Consider the following 18172-nt stretch of genomic DNA (forward strand, 5'->3'; position numbering starts at 1 on the left):
TAGATAAAATAAAACTATAGGAAAACATAGAATAAATAAACTCAATTAATTAAGTAGATTAAATAGACTAAAAAAAATAATAATAAAAATTATAATAATAAAAAAAAACGATAAAAATAACTTCTACGAAGCCAAATAATTTTTAACAATTTTTTTAAACGCACCAAATGAGTGGCACCTTCGAGCCGATTCAGGCAACTTATTCCAAACAATATGACACGCCATTAAAGGATTAAAATCTGACCTTATGCAAGGAGTAAATGGAACTTGAACATGATTTGTGATATTGCGAAGATTGTAATTATTTTGATCAGACGTAAAAGATAGTGGAACACTTAGGGGCCGAGGGAGGTCACCATGAAGCTGAGAAAAAGTAAAGCATGCGCATGAAAGAATGTATAGTGACTCAAGATCATGCAATGGGATAACTAATGAACGATTAGTTTCCTGAATGAGGTGTCTAGCTTTATTGTAAACCTTAGAAGCGGGTTTCAACAGAAAAGGAAAGGTTTACATTCATACTACTGTACATTAATAAGCGTAAGGCTGAGTCAAGTAGTAAAAAAGAATTTTCAAAATGGATCCACGAAAAGTATGTCTAAGCTTTCTGAAGAAACCGCAATTCCTACATATCTTCATCTTAATACAATCAATGGGACGTTTGAAATACAAGTTTTTATTAACAAAAATTCACAAAAAACGAACATATCGATTTTTAGATCTATGAATTATCCCATTTGGCTGGTGAATTTCAGATAACTGGGAATAAACCTGAGAAACACGCGAAAAAATAAAAAAAAATTGGACTTAGAAAAATTTAGGGTAAGATAATTAGCATCAAGCCACAAAATTACCCTCCCAAATGAATTTTCCAAATTTAATCGAAGCTCTGATTCGCATTTTCCCGAAGTGCCAAGTGTGCTGTCATCAGCAAAACAAGCAAGGACATCAGAAGAGGGCGAACTTTAATTGCCACTATGGGCAAGGGAAGGCTCAGGATGACAAAGTCTACAGCAATTAAAAAGTTTCTGCTTTTTTACAACATAATAAAGATCATTTACATATATCAAAAATAGCTCAGGCCCTAAAACTGATCCCTGGGGGACGCCAAAATTCACTTGTGATGGTGACCGGAAAAGTGGATCAACAGAAATTAACCTATCCTTCAAATAAGACTGAAACCAAGAAAATACGTTTCCCCTTATGCCAAAACGAGACATCTTCGATAGAAGAATTTCATAGGTTAGGGAATCGAAAGCCTTACGAATATCCAGGATTATAGCAGCCGGAATCAATCCCGAATCTAACGCAGAATGAATAAAATTCTAAAGGGTCATACAGGCATGTTCAGTGGAGTACTTCATTCGGAAACCAAATTGAAAATCGTGAAGAAAATTTTTTAGGTTTTAGGAAAGTAAGGAGACGAAAAAGCATAGCCCTTTCAAATATTTTAATAAATACTGATAAAATTGAAATAGGTTGATAATTTGACGGATCATTTCTTGGTCCACCCTTATACAAAACGATAATCCGAGCACGCTTGAGAGCATCCGGAAAAACTCCACATTCAAATGAAAGATTAACAAATTTTGTTAGAGGCAAAATTATTTAAGTAAGAAAGGATTTAACTACCTTAGTAGGGATAGAATCTGGTCCAAATGAGGACTAGTTTTTCAAGCCATTAACAATTTTAGCAATTTCACTTACTGTTACTGGCTCTAGAAACATAGACTTAACATAAGATGGGCCGAGATAAGATCTAAAGTCCAGCTTAGGCCGAGACAAAGTAACTGTAGAAGTAATATTCTTACCAATATTAGTAAAGAATGAAATGAATGCCTCTTGGACATTAGGCTCACCCTCCACAGCCTTATCCCGAATGACGAGACTCATAGGTAAAGAGCTAGATTGAGAACCGGGTTTAAGTACAGAATTGATTACCTTCCAAGTTTTACGAATAGCATCGCCACACGCAGCAAAATTATTTAGATAATAGAGATTTGGCTTTCCTACACAAGGAATTATATATATTCCGGTAGATCTTGAATTGACAAAGACGAATAGCACTTGCTGAAAGTGTAGCGCATTTATAAGCTCTCCAGAGATTATTTTTCCTTCTCCAGCTTTTGAGAAGTCCGGATGTCATCCATGGATTTAGAGGAACAATCCTTTTAGACCTATTATTAGAAGATGGTACTTTACAAATGCTAAGAATAGCCTCTTTTATGGTTCCATAAAAGGACTCAAATAAACAAGAAAAATCCTTATCATTATCAAGCAAGCTCCGCGAATTTTCCGCCAATTTAGACCCAAGAAGAGATAACTCTTTCTCACCAAACCTAATAGTATAGGAATCAAATACCTGATCCCGGTCACTCTTCCCCTGTTTAAAGCTGAATTAAGATAATATTGGAAAATGATCGGAGATATCACTAACTAAAATTGAATTTTCCTTCAAACTAAGCGTAGAGAAGATATTGTCAAACAAAGAAGTTGTAACATTAGTTACTTGCGTGGGGATGGATGTAGATGGTAGAGTTCCTGCGGCAAGCATGGTTGAAAAAAAATCAAATGAAGCCGAAGACTTTGAATTCATCAAATTTATATTAAAGTCACCCATTATGATTAACTGACACGGACGTTTCAGTATTATGTCAAGTATTTCCTAAAGATTTCGAAGAAACAAGGGAACAGCCCCGCTAGGAGAACGATAAATATTGCCTATGATTAGATCAATACCATTAGACCTAATTTCTATAAATTTTGACTCGAAAATACCTTCAAAATTCCTTGATAAGTCATCACGCAAGCGATAATGCAAATTGCAAGATATACATAGCAAGACCTCCTTTAGCCATCTTGCAGCGGTTTATACGTTCCATTTTGTAACCATGGATATCCAATAACATTTCATTGCCAGAATCCAAAAACGCCTCACATAAACCCACAACATGTCCATCCAAAACAATTTGTCTTAAACTATCTATTGACGAAGGGAGACCCTGAATGTTAAGCTGAAGTTCTGTCAGAGAATAATTTCCATTGGTAACCTCCTCTCCCCCACAAATCCGAAACATATTTACTATTACAAATAGGGTTTATTTTAATCGTATTTTGATTAGCCTGATCCACAGAATTATTTACGATACGAATTATATTGAGAGGATTATTTTCAAGCTCGTAAAGGCGACTCTCATGGCTTAAAGTATTCACTAAAGCAGGTTTTACCAAAAGCAGGGAGTCCATTTAAGTCACCAGATGAACCATAAAGAAACCTTCACTTAAATCAATTGCAAAAGAAAAACCTGTCAAAGGATTACAAACACACAAATAATTAATTGCACAGCAGAGAATACTTAAGAGGGTTAATCAATTGACCAAAAGGCAATATGTAGACACTACTACTAATACTACTGCTACTGCGACATTTACTAGTTCTACTACTACTGCTACTATTGCTCCAATTACTACTTCTATCGCAACTACTTGTAAGGCTAAGGGCATTAAGATTAAAATTTCAAAAAACATTTGATTATACAGGTTAAAAAAGAGCAAATCGACAATATCATAGCAATGGCTCATTATATAGTTATATTACTGCTGTGACTACTATTACAACTATGCCTAAGAGTATGAAGGTGAAATTTTCAGAGAATATTTCTGAAAATTTCTGTTGTATGGATGACAACCTGTCATCTGTAAGCTGGTTGTCAAAAAGGCATATCAGCAATATCTTAGGAACAGTTTCATAAGTGAAATTAAAACTTACAACACTTGTTGCGAGGGATGTTGAACTAACCAAAAGACAAAATTTGCATCATAATACGACTGCTTCTACTCCTACAACTACTACAACTGCTGCTATTATTTTTTTTATTGCTACTACTGCTACTAAAGCTAAGACTACAACTATTAACTCTACTACTGCTGCTACTACTATAACTATTGGTGCTACTAGGCTAATGCTACTAATAAATCTAAGGATATTAAGGCGACAATTTTGGGCAATATTGTATCTGTATTGAAATAAATCGAAACACAGTATGCCCACATAGGTTATCAAGAGGACGTATCACCAATGCTTCAGGATTGGTTGATGGAGTTAAGTTAAAAATGTCATCGTGTATTGAAGGAGATGTTGAAAAAAAGGTTCTATGTCCATATTGCTACTATTGCTACAACTGCTACAACAACTATTAGTACTACACAAGCTGAGCGTATTAAGGTAAAGCTTTCAAGCACTATTTAGGCGGATGCTGAACTAAATCAAAACGAACTATGATCATGTAGATTGTCAATAGGGTGACAAAGCAACATCAAAATAACGACTCACATCATTAAGTGATACGCTTCAGGGTAACTTGTGACAGATTTTGAACTAACCAGAAGACACTATGTGTATAATCTTAATGCTGCCTATACAGTGACTATAACTAATTGCACTAAGGATATTGAGGTTAAACGTTTAGGGTAAGATCCGATTAAACAAAAAAACTATACACATGCAGGTATTAAATGGGCAGATAAGCAGTATCATAGGCAGCGCTGTTCTATCATAGCTAGTAATATCATTGATATTTTAAACGAGCTAATTTGGTTGGAAATTCAAATTTCTAGTTAACTTTTTAAGAGTTAAAATTGATTGGAGGGCAATCAACCCTCCTCTTTAGCTCATAATTTTCCAAACCCTTCCAATCAAAATTTAAGTCAGTTATTTTGTTCAGCATAGCTGAACGGTCTTGTAACTTTATCTCTCGGGCTATTGCATAGGTCAACCCCCCCCCCCAGTTATACAATTTGCCCATTATGTTTAAAAATTAAATGTTGCCTTAAGATTAAATCAAAATGCACTGTGTTCATGCTAATTGTCAATAAGGTATCTCAGCAGTATCCCAAGACCGACTGAGGGTATTATGTTCAAACTTTCGGGGCTACTTCTATTACTACATCTGCTCTTAAAATTTAACTAAATCAAAAGAATTTGAGTCTATCCAAGCTGTCATAAAGCATAGATAGATTTTTTTGCGAATCGTATCAAGTTTTTTTTTTATTTCAGGTCAACTAGACGAGGTATAAAACTAAATGAAACACTACTATTTTTGTCCAGATGTTTAAAAGGGTGTATGTTGTTAAAAATTGTTGAAACCTTTTCTCCAGCACACAAATAGCAGACCAAAATATAAATTCTTAAAGAAAAACTGAAAATATTTAAACTATTATTTTCTTTTTCCCTGAAAAGACTATGTCAAAATAAAACGAACAGAAATTCATTAAAAAAAAAAAAATTTTTCCACAAAATAATTTTTTCAAAGAAAAGTAAAGAACTCCACTAAACAAAAAATGAGAAAAAATAAAAAAATAAACCCAAAACAAACAAAAATTACAATAAATAACCGAGTCAAACTCAAAACGAGCAGAAATTAGCATGAGTAGGGCTCACAACCACTATGCTTTCCCAAGGCCAAAACATAGTTTGCACTTTACTGAAAAAATTAAATGTTTTAACTTTTATAACTTTAATGAATCAAATACTATTAGCAATTTAATTAATAAATATCAGGATATGTATATTAAACTGACAATGCACATTCATTTGAATTTTTTTCATTAAGTAAGTAAGTAGTAAGTAAGATGACAATAGACCCTTAAAGTCCAAACCGGCGCTGCTGATCTCCGTTTCGTGGCCCTTCAGCCAGGAAGTGCAATGGGAGGTTGGGGGCCAACCATCCTGAAATTAAAATGCAATTTTTCATTAAAATGCAATTTTTCATTAAAATGCAAATAATGGTCTTGCCTTGGGAAGGCATAGGCTAGGGGTTTTGAGCCCTACTCATTTTATTTTTTAATTAATTATTTGAAAAAAGGGAGGAACAAGGTGTGTTAGTCTACGAAGATTGGCCCAAAGAATTTCCCACAAAATTTGAGGAAAAAATAAGGAAAAGTGAACATGTCTCTGTAAAACCAACTGATGTGGATAGAGTAGGCCTAATTCAGAAAAATATTACTTACATAAATACATCCTGGGTAAATACACAAGATTCAGGCAGAAATATGGTAATTTATTAAGAAATTTTGTGCAAGTTGGTAAAAATATGGAAAGATCATGCAGCAAGTTTTTGTCACAACAATCTAGTTATAACCAATACAGCATTTGGTCATAAGTAAGTTAACATGGTGCTCAAATGATGGTAAGATTCCCAACCTTATTGATTATGTTATTGCAAACACAAGTATGACAGGATGAATAGAAGATACCAAGGTACATAAGATAACCATTATAAATTTGAGATGTATAAGATGTTGAAAGTAAATGTAACCGTCTAGTAGTGTCTAGTGTTAATCTAAAACTTAGGAAGGGTAGGCCTAACTATCTCCATGGATGTGTTAATTTTGATAGAATCAAGGATAAAAATTTGAGAAAAACTATCCAGGAACAGTTGAACTGTTAAACTAGAGTCTAAGGACAATGTAAAATATGGATGAAATAATTTTTTGGAAAATAGCTTGTGAAGTAGCAGATGGTGTCTTAGGGAGGAAAATTGAAAACGCAGATAGGAATACTAATTAAAATGCATTAAGTTTAGTAGAGAAGACGAAGAGATTGTAGGAAAATATTTGAGTGACAGATCATATGAAAATAAGAGGAATATCAGTAAAGTAGAGAAAGCATTAAAGTATAAATTAAAGAGATGTGAAATGGAGGTCATGGATGAACCTACTAAAGCTCTAGAAGCATAATAGATACAGCATACAGCACTATATACAGCATGATAGTAAAATTCTAGCAGTTTCTACATACAGCACAATACTAAAATTCTACATTGGCAGATCAAAAAATTTTACTGGCAGATCAAAGAGGGAATAGTAAATCTGGACTTGCCCCAGTTCAAGATAGGAACAGAGCCACAATTAGTGATAAAGAAATAGTTAAAGAGAGATGGGTAAAACATTTTTAGAATGTGCTGAACCATAATAAAGCGACAGGAAATGATATAGAAAAGAATGAAAAAGTTTGTGACACTTTGGAAGTGAAGGTAAATTCATTTTGCACAATTTAGGGTAATCTAAGGTAAGGTAAGAAAATTAAAAATAATAAGGCCCCATTTGTTGATAGTGTGATAATTTTATTTTTTTTCAATATGGTGGTTGCAAAATTAGAGATAACCAACTGAATATTATGAACATGGTTTTTGAAAAAAAAGAAGTACGTAGCAATTTTAGTAAAACTCTAATTAAACCCTCTACAAAGAGTGAGTGTGGTAATTACAGAGGCAATAGCTTGGTTTCTGTAGAAACCAAACTATTGAGCATGGAGACACTTTTTGGACTTAAGAGATGCTATAGATGAAATTTTAAGAGAAGATCAGTGTTCTTTTAAGGAAGGAGAGGCTATGTCTTGACCCAATTTTAACTCTTAGATTAATAATTTAGAACTGCTTAAGGCTATACAGTACTTAAAACATTTTTCGATCCTCAGCCTTTCTCTCTTGTTAGTGAATTGGTCAAAGGATAAAGCGTCAATAAGCGACCTCTCCATGGGACTTAGTTATCAAGATCAATCAAGAATTTGTGGTTTGACTAGAAAGAAAAGTTGACATTTTCAAATGAATCAGTTAAAACATGTTTGTCTGTACAAATACATTCCACCTTGTAAAATAAACTGTCAATAAAAACCCAATTTGAAAGTGTTTTCCTGCAGATTTTCCTAGGACAATTGTTCTAAGAAATTGAATTATGTTGAAAGAACATAGGCTACAGAGGGGGGGATAACTAACCTAAATCTAGAAGTAAATAAACAACTAAAATAAAAGGAAAATTGGGTAATTTTAAATCTGACATGGGTCTTGGCTTAACCTAGATAGGAAAATTTGAATGCCAAAGACAGCTAAGAAAGGTACTCTATACGCAATACATAGCAACAGCATACAGGAGTTGGCGTAGGGTAAAGGCACTGATGATTCGACAGTGCAATTTCAGAACCACTGTCAAAATTTTCCTTCAACATGGGACAGCTCTGCTTAGCCGGGACTTAGAGCGCCATCTCTTGGAGCCGTCATTATATTTTGACGGTGTGAAACGTAGACCCTAGATCCGGTAAACCCAGATAAGAAAAGAACATTCAAGTTGGTTAGATTCCTGTTTTCAACATAAAACGAGCTCCTGCCAATTTTTAAGATATGTAATGTTCAAAATATCATTACTTAGTTATTTATTGCAAGAAAAAGTTGTGGTAAGCATCAATGTGCCGAGATACATCTGATCTTCTCTGAAATGTAGCCACATTAGCTTTTTCTTGATAAAATTAAATGAAAATGTCGACGGAAATTGCATTGTCGATACTAGGTTCCAAGTGTCGAAAATTCTTGTTCGATGTTGTGGAATACCAGGCGGACTAAAAATGTTCCTTCAGCCGCATTCAAGCGTAAATATCGGCTTCTATCAAGGGATTTATTTCTTTGGCGAATATCTGGTAGTGACCTTGTCGAAATTTTGGACAGACAGCAACAGGCCCTGTCCAAATATAGGTGACTTTGTCGAAACTTCACTGAACATGTAAAACAGATGAGAAATAATAGGTGTTGAAATTCCAGGATACACTGACGAAACCATAGGCACCATAGCTGTCGAATTTATAGGTGCTTTCTGTGCAACGAGAGATTTTGATGATTATTATTTCTAATAGATTGATGATTTCAGATGAAAGAACATTTAAACAAAAGTTTTTTTTTTTAACTTTGAAGTTTTACTTACAGACACTGGATTTTTCCATCATCTGAGGAACTGCCGCTTGGCCTCATACCATGCAAGGGCGTAAATTCCTATGGGGCAGGGGGGGCAGTTGCCCGCCCCAGACACCGTTTTGCCCCCCCCCCCCCGACATGATTTTGCCCCCCCCCCCCCAGATTTTTTTAGATTATACCCTTATTTATCCTTCATCTGAATAAAAAATACAAATTTTATCGAATACAAAATCTTATACGAAATGACGCGTAGGCCTATGTTTTGGACGAAACTAAGAATCTGCTTGTGAAAATAAAATCCACTCAATCAAATAAACTTCTTAAATTTCTTGAAATCCACTCCCGTTTTCCTAGACCCTATCCCTTCTGAAATGCTAGTGAAACAATTTTACTATACTAAATCTGTTATACTAAATACTATTTGTATTTAATAATGTATATTGAAATTTGTTGTACCGATTTTGTTATACCAAATACTACGTACTTGAAACGATTTTGTTAGTTTTATTACTTCTACTTCTTGCATAGTCTTTTATACTTTTATATATTAAATGAAGTTGAAGAAAAACAAATATGAAACAAGAATATACGTGTCAAATACACCAGGTTCCGCCCACAAATATTCCCCAAGTATTTAGACGGGTGTCGAATTGGGTTCCAACTTGCGTCAAAAACAGGTAACTTTTTTGTTGTGTCGAATTTGTAGGTGAAAATGCTATAATTTTGGAAAATTGGAGTTTTGTACCCTTTCCAGACAAAACTTCAAACTTCTCATCAAACAGTTAGATTCCTAGATGTTTTTCCTATATACTGAAATGCTTTTCAAACCAAAAGTCTTTAAATTAAGACTTCTAGAGTAGAAAAACTGTTTTTTCACAAAAACTTTCAAATCATTGGTACCTTTACCCTATCCCCCGTCCTTTATAATTCTCATGCATATTCCACCTGGATAATTTTAGATGTTCATTAGAAGGGAAATTGAAAGTTATTTATTGGTGTTAAAGTGGATATACCAATGATTATAAATTGGTTGGTGGCTTCTTCGCTTTTCCCGTTTTCTACTCTAGAATTCAAATATTATTGGATCTACTTGAGAATTCAAAAAATAATATTGGATTTTAAGTGAACTTTATGAAAAGATTTGTTCATTTCGTCAAAATTTTCGATGAACAGTAGTTTTATTGAATAATTTCTTTATAATGATTTTCCGAAAGGAATTTGGGTGGTCAGAGACAGGTATTATTGTTCATATGGATGGAAGTTCTGCATGACTTCGTCTTCTACGAGGCTAAAGTCATCATGACGTCCACAATAGTGTTCTCTGATCTTTAAATAGACTACATTGTATTCATTGGTTTAAATACATTTAAAGATTCTGTATAGGAAAAGAGAAAAAAAGACCATTAAATACATACCATATTGACCATTAAATATTAAATACATAAAAAGACCATGATAACAATGCTCATGGTAGTATTTGCTATAAACCATCCCTCAAGAATTTCCTGGCAAGACCTATGATGCCCTGCCTTGCCTTTTCCCCCCTCTGTGCTTGTAGAAACGTGGACACAATATTTATAAAGGTCCAGTAATTATACCTTTGGGGATTTCACCCCCCCCCCCTCACAGCCCTCAGGGCAAGGGGTGTAAGTTAGGCAATTTGTTCATTATGTACACATAGTGAATTCTATTGAGAAAGGTAGGCATGTTTGAAATCTAATTTCCAAAAAGACGAAGGGCATTCATCTGAGCCTTTCCAAGAATGTTAAGGGGAGTGTTGAACTAAATCAAAACATGTTATGTGTATACAGGTCTTCAAAAGGCTGAAACTCAGAAATGTCTGAGTATATCAATTTGGAACTTTGAGGGAATGATAAGGGAGAGAATGTTGAAGGGAGTGTTGAACTAAATCAAAACATGTTACGTGTATACAGGTCTTCAAAAGGCTGAAACTCAGAAATGTCTGAGTATATCAATTTGGAACTTTCAGGGAATGATAAGGGAGATGATCAATTGATTGAAAATTTTGATTAAATAATAAAATTTTGTCCAACATTTTATACATAATCTGATACTTGAATTCTCAAGCAGAAAACTGAAAAAGTAGGAAGCTACTAATCAATTTACAAGCATCAGTACATACACTTAAATATAATTACTTTTTCTTGGCTAAACTGTCAATCAAGGGGGGTGACAGCACAGGAGCTCTCGAAGCAGCCAGAGCAATCAAATGATAATGTCTTTGAACTGATTTCCAGTATTTTTTGAATAGGTAGCTAAAATATTTTTAGGGACAGACCTTTCATGAACTTATATCAGAAAACTCTGCTCTAATTAGTGGAAAAAAAAAGTTCACACTTCCTGATGATACAAGTTTCATCAAAACTAAAAATCTCTATATCAGGCCAAAATTGAAAGAAACGAATTGGTTTTTCTAAGATATATTGGAATTTTGGTGTTGGCTTTTAGTTTTCTCTTGTTTATTCAAATCTATTATCAAAGTTCTAAAAGTTATATCAAGGCCGCCAGCATACTTCTAAATAGTTTGGCCACACAAATTAAAAACATTTATAATGGACAAGATAGGGCAATCCTTTTTAGTATTGATGGGCCTTGAGTCATTAACCACCTTTACCTTAAAATTACCTTAAATCGCACTAGCCAGCGATAAGGACGAATCCTGTAGACGCCGGTCAATGATGATGGTGGCTCAGCTCATCGGGCGCATCCCAAACTGTGCGCCATGGCTTGCTGCACCAATCTCTGTCAACAGCTGACTTGAAGGCTTCAGTATTAGGGGACATGACTGCATTCTGGCTAAGGGAATTCCATAAGCCAACCACACGGTTGGAGAAAAATTTATTTCGCAGCCTGGTATTAGCGCATTTCCGGTAGAGCTTTAGGGGGTGCCCTCTTGTTCTTGACGAACTATCTAACTGGAATAAGTCAGGGATGATATCGTGGTTGCAGATCAATTTGAATGTCATCAATACATCTCCTCGCTTACGTCGGTATGTGAGAGATGGTATTTTGAGCCTCTGAAGTCTGGTAGAATATGGCAAATTTTGAAAACCCCTTATGCATGTCGTTGCTCTCCGCTGCACCAATTCCAGAATCGATTGGTCAAGCTTGTTAACTGGCGTGGCAATGGACATCCCAAATTCTAATTTTGGTCAGATCAGGCCCTTTAGGAGCTTAGTAATCACTGCTGGAGATCTACTGCAGAATGTTCTCTTTATTATACTGAGAGTTTGGTTGGCTTTGGCTCCTGCAGACTGCATGTGTAAGTTGAATTTGAGCTTGTTATCAACCAAGACTCCCAGATCTTTTTCGCAGTGACTGGTTGTAAGTGGCTGTTTAAAACCACAATTGGATTCCATAAAATACTGGCTGAGAGGGTTGTTTGCTCCAAAGTGTATGACCTTGCATTTCTGGATATTAAAATCTAGTCGCCTGGTTTTTGCCCACGTTGAGAGTGCGTCGAGATCTGCTTGGATGTCTTTGGTACTTTGGGGGTCATAAATCAGACCAATTATTTTGGAATCATCAGCATATAAGCAAATCTTATTCTTTATGATTGAAGATGCATCATTAATATAGATGTTGAATTGAGTTGGGCCCAAAACAGTGCCTTGGGGTACTCCGCTTTCTACATCTGCTGATTCAGAGAAGAAAATTGATCCACCATCCCCAAATACTCTTACCACCTGCTTCCTGTTGGTAAGAAATTGCATCGTCCAATTTATGACTTCATCGTGGAGGCCTATTGCGTGGAGTTTAGAATTTAGCCTCCTATGACATACTTTATCAAACGCTTTTGCTAAGTCTAATAATATCATATCAACTGGGGATCCCATGTCCATAAGTTCTGTGACATGCTCGTAAGCATCAATGAGGTTAGTATCAATTTATTGCCTGGGGTGGAAGCCATGCTGGCTATGAGATAGTAGCTTGTACGCATTTAGGTGTTCAATAATGGCTGAATTAACTATGCCTTCAAGAAGTTTTCCCACTCCCAAGGTGAGACTAATTGGTCAATAGTTGCTGGCTTCATCTCTGCTGCTTCCATTATGAACAGGTGTAATGTAAGCTTCCTTCCAGTCTTGTGGAATAGATTTAGTATTTAGGGACTTTTGGAATAGTAGGGTGAGAGGATGTGATAGTACTGCATACGTCTCCTTTAAGAGCCGAGGGGGCACTCTGTCAGGTCCTGTTGATTTATTTGGGTTAATCTTCTTTAGTCGAGTCTCTACATCTACTTTAGTAATATTTAGTCCCTAGCTATATGGATTATGAGCAAGCATTTGAGGCAAATAATAAAAAAGAGCTTTAGCAAAGGTCCTATCCTTGCATGGTATACCTGATAAAGACATTAAAGTGATTAGTGATATTTACGAGAATAATATTGATGTAGTTGAGGTAGGAAATGAGGTTAGTAGCTAAAAAATAAAGCAGATGAAATTACTAATAATTGGCTTAGTATTAACTTAAAAAAACTCCAGAGGAAATTGAATGAACTTTTAGGAATCAATCAACAGCCAAAATTAGGGCCATTGAGTTGTTTTAAGTAGCCTACCCAATTCCACCTACCCACTTTACCATACATGACTGATGACTCTGATCTTTTGTGAGCAGAGTAAAATATTTTGCAGGGTCACTAAAACTTTCAAAAATGGATCTACAAGATAAATAAAGATTTAATAATATGATTTCAGCCTCATAAACTAGCTCCTTCTCTAATTTTAAATTTTGAAAGATTAAAAAAATATTTCTACCTTTGAAATACACTAAAAAAAACTTCATGTTACATGGAACCTCAGCCAAATCTAGGGAGCCCATCAAACAAAACATTGGAAAAACAGCTGATTTTTGTGAAAAACAAGACTTATTGATAAACCTTTCTTACAAAACAGAAATCAGATAGCAAAAAAAGACAAAGAAAACAGAAGATAAGAAAAACAAGTTAATTTTTGAATTAAAAAAAAGTTGTCATCAAGCCATGGTTAATTGTAGAAAAAGCTAAGACAGATAGTCTTGAGTGATAGGCAAAGCTGTTATAAGCCTTTTTCAGAACTGCATAAAAATGATGTCATTTCACTTGTCAACAGATAGTCTATCACCATTTCATCCTAGGGCAGAACTAAAGTAGATAGTCATGGAATAAGGGTAATTCAAATGGTCTATAAATTTCTACCCGCCATTTCAAGGCAATTGGAGACCCCAAATAAAAGGTTTTCAATGATTTATGACTGACCATGTACACAGGACTTTAAAAAAAATTGTGCAATTCAGATTCTTCTTATTATATTAGCTTTGCCTACTGGGGAAACCTACTGGAATCGCAATGGGGATGATTTGAGATTTTTGGGTAGACTCATGACAGACAATGTTCACTGGACTTGTAAAACAAGAGACTGAGTTTACTTGGACTCCCAGGCAAGCAAATGACCTAAGCCTAGTAGGCTTCCCCACTTAGAGTCTTGGGTGGACTACCATGTTTTAGGATTTACACATGACCAACAAGTCCATGGACTTGCTGGCAAACAGGGAGGCCCATAGTTTTCCAAGTGTTTGGGAAAACAGCACAGGTAAATGGAGGGAGTAACTATGACTCTCTTATTGAACAAATACTTGTGTGTTACATTTTGAAGAGGCACGGCTGCCTAGAGTCTCATGCAGATTGACCAAAGAAAAAATAGATATCATTTTTATTCTCAATTCAATGTTCTTTCTAAACATAATTATCACTACTATTGCAATTCTGTCTTAGCTCTCCCCAACCCATGGGTACAACTCTGTTGATGAGCAGTAATTAAACAAATTAATACAAACCAACAAAATTAGATCTGTATAGTCTAGGGCTGTATTAAGACACCAGGGGGTGAGGGGGCTGGGATGGAATTATGCAATATAGTGATTATTAGGCTATATCTGAAGCAATGGGAATAAAGTGGTTTATTGTTTGCTCATATCCATTCATAAAGTTTACTAACCATTCTCAAAGAAACCAGTGCTATACCACCAAATTAAATATTTATCCTAGCCTAAAGCCATTAGGACTGTATGAATATACATAGGCTTTGTAGCTCCAGGGGCAGATCTAGAGCAAAATCTTGGGGGGGGAGGGGGGCAATGTGACAAGGGCGCCAATGAGCAAAATCTTGGGGGGGGGGGGAATGTGACAAAGGTGCCAAGAATTGACAAATTTTTCCTAAAAAAAAGTGAAAAAGAAAAACAGGGAAAGAGGGCACCAGAAAAAATCCTTCCCCCTCCCAGCCACCCTGGATCCACCAGTGTGTAGCCTACTAGTAAGATGACATCTCTCTACACAATTTCCAAATGTGCCAATTTGGTAGCTCTAAGAGAGTACTTTGCAAGAGTTATTACCTTAAATTACAATTGCCAGCAATAGGATGATCATGTAGGCACCACTCAGTGAAGATGGTGTGCTGACTGATCAGGCAAGTTTCAAACTGTCTGCCAGGACTTGTTGTACCATTTCTTTTCAACTGATGACTTGAATGAATCCATACTGGATAAGAGACCATATCCTGGTAATAAACTCACTAGCCAATTGGAAAAGAATTTGCTATGCAATCTTGTGCTGGCAAGCTTATTGAAAATTATTTGATTGCATCCTCTTGATCTTAAAGAACTACCAAGTTGAAAAATTTTTGGGACATGCTTTCCATGTTTTAGCAGCTTGAATTTCATAATCAAATCCTCTCTCTTTTGGCAATAGGCCAGTGTGGGTAAATTTAATATCTCAAGCCAAGAGGGGCAAAGGATGTCATAGAGACTTCTGCTGTGTTTAATTGTACATCTCTGAACTGATTCTAGTGTTCCTTGATCAGATTTATTAATTGGGTTGGCAATGCACATACTAAACTCTAGCTTAGACCAAACTAAACCTTGAAAAAGCTTACAAACAACTGAGAGGGGGGGGGTAACCATTCAAAGTTATCTTAATTATACCAAGAGTCTGGCTAGACTTTGCACCAGCAGTCTGAACATGTAAATTGAATTTTAACTCATTTTCAACTAACAGATCTATGTCTTGTTTGGCATGAGTATTGACGATGGGCTGTCTCACTCTGTCCACTGACTTAATTTTGTGAAATTTTTTTTTTACCAAAGTGGATTGCTTTGGATTTCTGGACATTGAACTCCAGTTTCCAAGTCTCTGCCCAGCAATTGAATGACTCTAAAACTGCTTATATGGTTTCTATGTTATCTCAACTTTCAGCATTTTCAATTACTTTCAGATTGTCTCCATAAAGGCTTATTTTATTTGTGGTATTTGGGGATGTATCATTAATGAAGATATTGAATAGGGTCCGGCCCAGGACTATACCTTCAGGCACTTCTCACTTCCACAGCATTCAAAAAAAATGTTTGCTAATTTTGAAAATTACTTTTACTAGCCTATTTGTTTTATATTATCCTACTTGGAAAAAGCATCATCCATTCAATGGTAAATATTTATATTAACAGACAATTCAGACAGATAAGAAACAAACAGTACTTGTTAACAATCCAGAACATACTCAAGAAGTGATGTTAGGTTAATTGTAATGAAATATACCAAAATATTATGAAAATATAATACTTTGGTAACTAAATTATGGAACTTTATTATTAGGCAACTCAAATATATACTGTTTTCCTACTGCTTCATGTTTTTCAAATGCCATCAACAAAATAGCATTGAATTTTACAATTCAACACTTTGCTCTTGACAATTCAGGGTATATATTTGCACATTAAGGGGGTGGGGTGGGTAAATTTCATGGTAAATTTACAGTTGCCATATAATTCAGCTAGGATGAAAATGAAAACATCAATTGATGCTTTTTTTATGCTCTTTATTTATTCATATAAAACACATTTGGGGAGCCTTTAAGGGTTAAAGATACAATTAGCCCCAGAAGCAATTATTGAGTTATGAAAGAGCATAAAAAAGCCATCAAATGACATTTTCACTTTCATCTTACCTAACCAGCTCTATATAACCTATGAAATTTTTAATTAAAATTTACCTGCATCATAGTTTATTTCATGAAAGAATAAGATAATTGTAACCAAATGCAAGAAAAAAACTGGTTTACTGCATTCTGGAGTGTTAACAAGTACTAAACAAACCAACCTCTAGAATCAGAATTTCATCCTGAATCCAAATATGACATTAGTTTCTGTTGCAAATTCAATTTTAACCTAACCTGTCCTTTTAAAACTTACCCAAATTATGCATTTCCTATGTATTTATCAATTGTCAATTTTGTCACCACCAGCTCTTTCTGTGGGCAAATCAGTTTTAAAAAGATTGACACTAAGACAGGTACATAAGCTGCATCTAAAATAAGAGAAAAAGGTATCAGGCTTGAGAGTTTGTATATGACTAAAAATTGAATTTGCAATGAAAAGAATGTCATATTTGGATTCAAGATGAAATTCTGATTCTAGAGGAAATTTTGTTACTTATGTAAGCTATCTGAATTGGGATACCACCAGATGGCTAATTTGACAGTGTACATAGCCTATATACAAATCTTTAAATTAGCCAACCAGCCAACCAGTATTTTAAGCCTAGGAGTCCAGCTGGACATAAGGAGACATATAAAGAAAATATTTTTTACTCTATAATATGCAGAATAATCCTAGTTAACACATTTTGCAGGGGGAGAGCCTTTATCTTCATTTCTTTCCTTGTTTTTCCTATTTTTCTATGTGGTGGATGTCTATCTGAATTGTCTGTTAATACAGGTATTTAACCTGCTGATAACTTATGTGTTAATTCCAATAGCTTAATATGCAGTTTTGTGTGGTATGCCTTATCAAATTTTATGCTCTTGAACTTCTTGAGAGACATGCTCAGCAGCTGGAAAAATGATGGTAAGTGAGACAAGGTGAATGAGCTGTCTTGTAATACCTATGGCACTAAGTAAAAAAATTAAATTGATTTAAGACTTTTATTTGATGGAATTAATGTGATCTAGGCTAGCCTTAGCCTTAATTTTAATAACATCCTAAATCACTTCATTAAGGTTTCACTGATACGCCAGTATTACAGGAGACGATTTGCTGGCAAGATAAAATTTTCATCATTCCTAAAAGAGATAGCACAAGATAAATTTTGGAGTTTAGCCGCGATAGAATGCTTTCAAAGAACTCACTGCCTTGACCTAAATTGTTGACTTCTTTTTATGCATTTTGCGAATTCAAAATATTTGCTTTATAATGTCATCTAGAAATTCATCATACTCAATTAAGTCATCTCGGAGTGAAACCAAAGAGTTAACTTGTTTTTTTTTACACTATTCAATAAAAAAAAGCAAGTTTTTTTCAACTGAAAGCAAGGAGAAATATTAAGCCTTCAAACGAATAGAAATTAGTACGTATACGAAGGGTTTGCCCCCTCCTCAATACCTCGC

At 35.0% G+C, this 18172-nt stretch overlaps 1 protein-coding gene across 6 annotated transcripts in view; it reads right to left on the minus strand.

Moving 5' to 3' along the window:
• The window catches only part of LOC148949182 (uncharacterized), a 235625-nt gene extending 217661 nt beyond the window's left edge, over positions 1-17964 (minus strand). For 3 of the 6 annotated variants that reach the window (XR_016142109.1, XM_089093222.1, XM_089093226.1), the window contains exon 1: positions 17915-17964. The gene's annotated coding sequence lies outside the window, so the exon portion shown is untranslated. Of the gene's footprint in view, positions 1-5643; positions 5729-7454; positions 7539-16979; positions 17095-17914 lie in introns of those variants that run through there. The other 3 variants (XM_089093223.1, XM_089093224.1, XM_089093225.1) reach the window with 3 other exon arrangements.
• Between the last annotated feature and the right edge of the window lie 208 nt (positions 17965-18172).

This window comes from Artemia sp. Qi Xiang Cuo, chromosome 8 (assembly GCF_049724085.1).
Source record: "Artemia sp. Qi Xiang Cuo chromosome 8, ASM4972408v1, whole genome shotgun sequence".
Taxonomy (NCBI): domain Eukaryota; kingdom Metazoa; phylum Arthropoda; class Branchiopoda; order Anostraca; family Artemiidae; genus Artemia; species Artemia sp. Qi Xiang Cuo.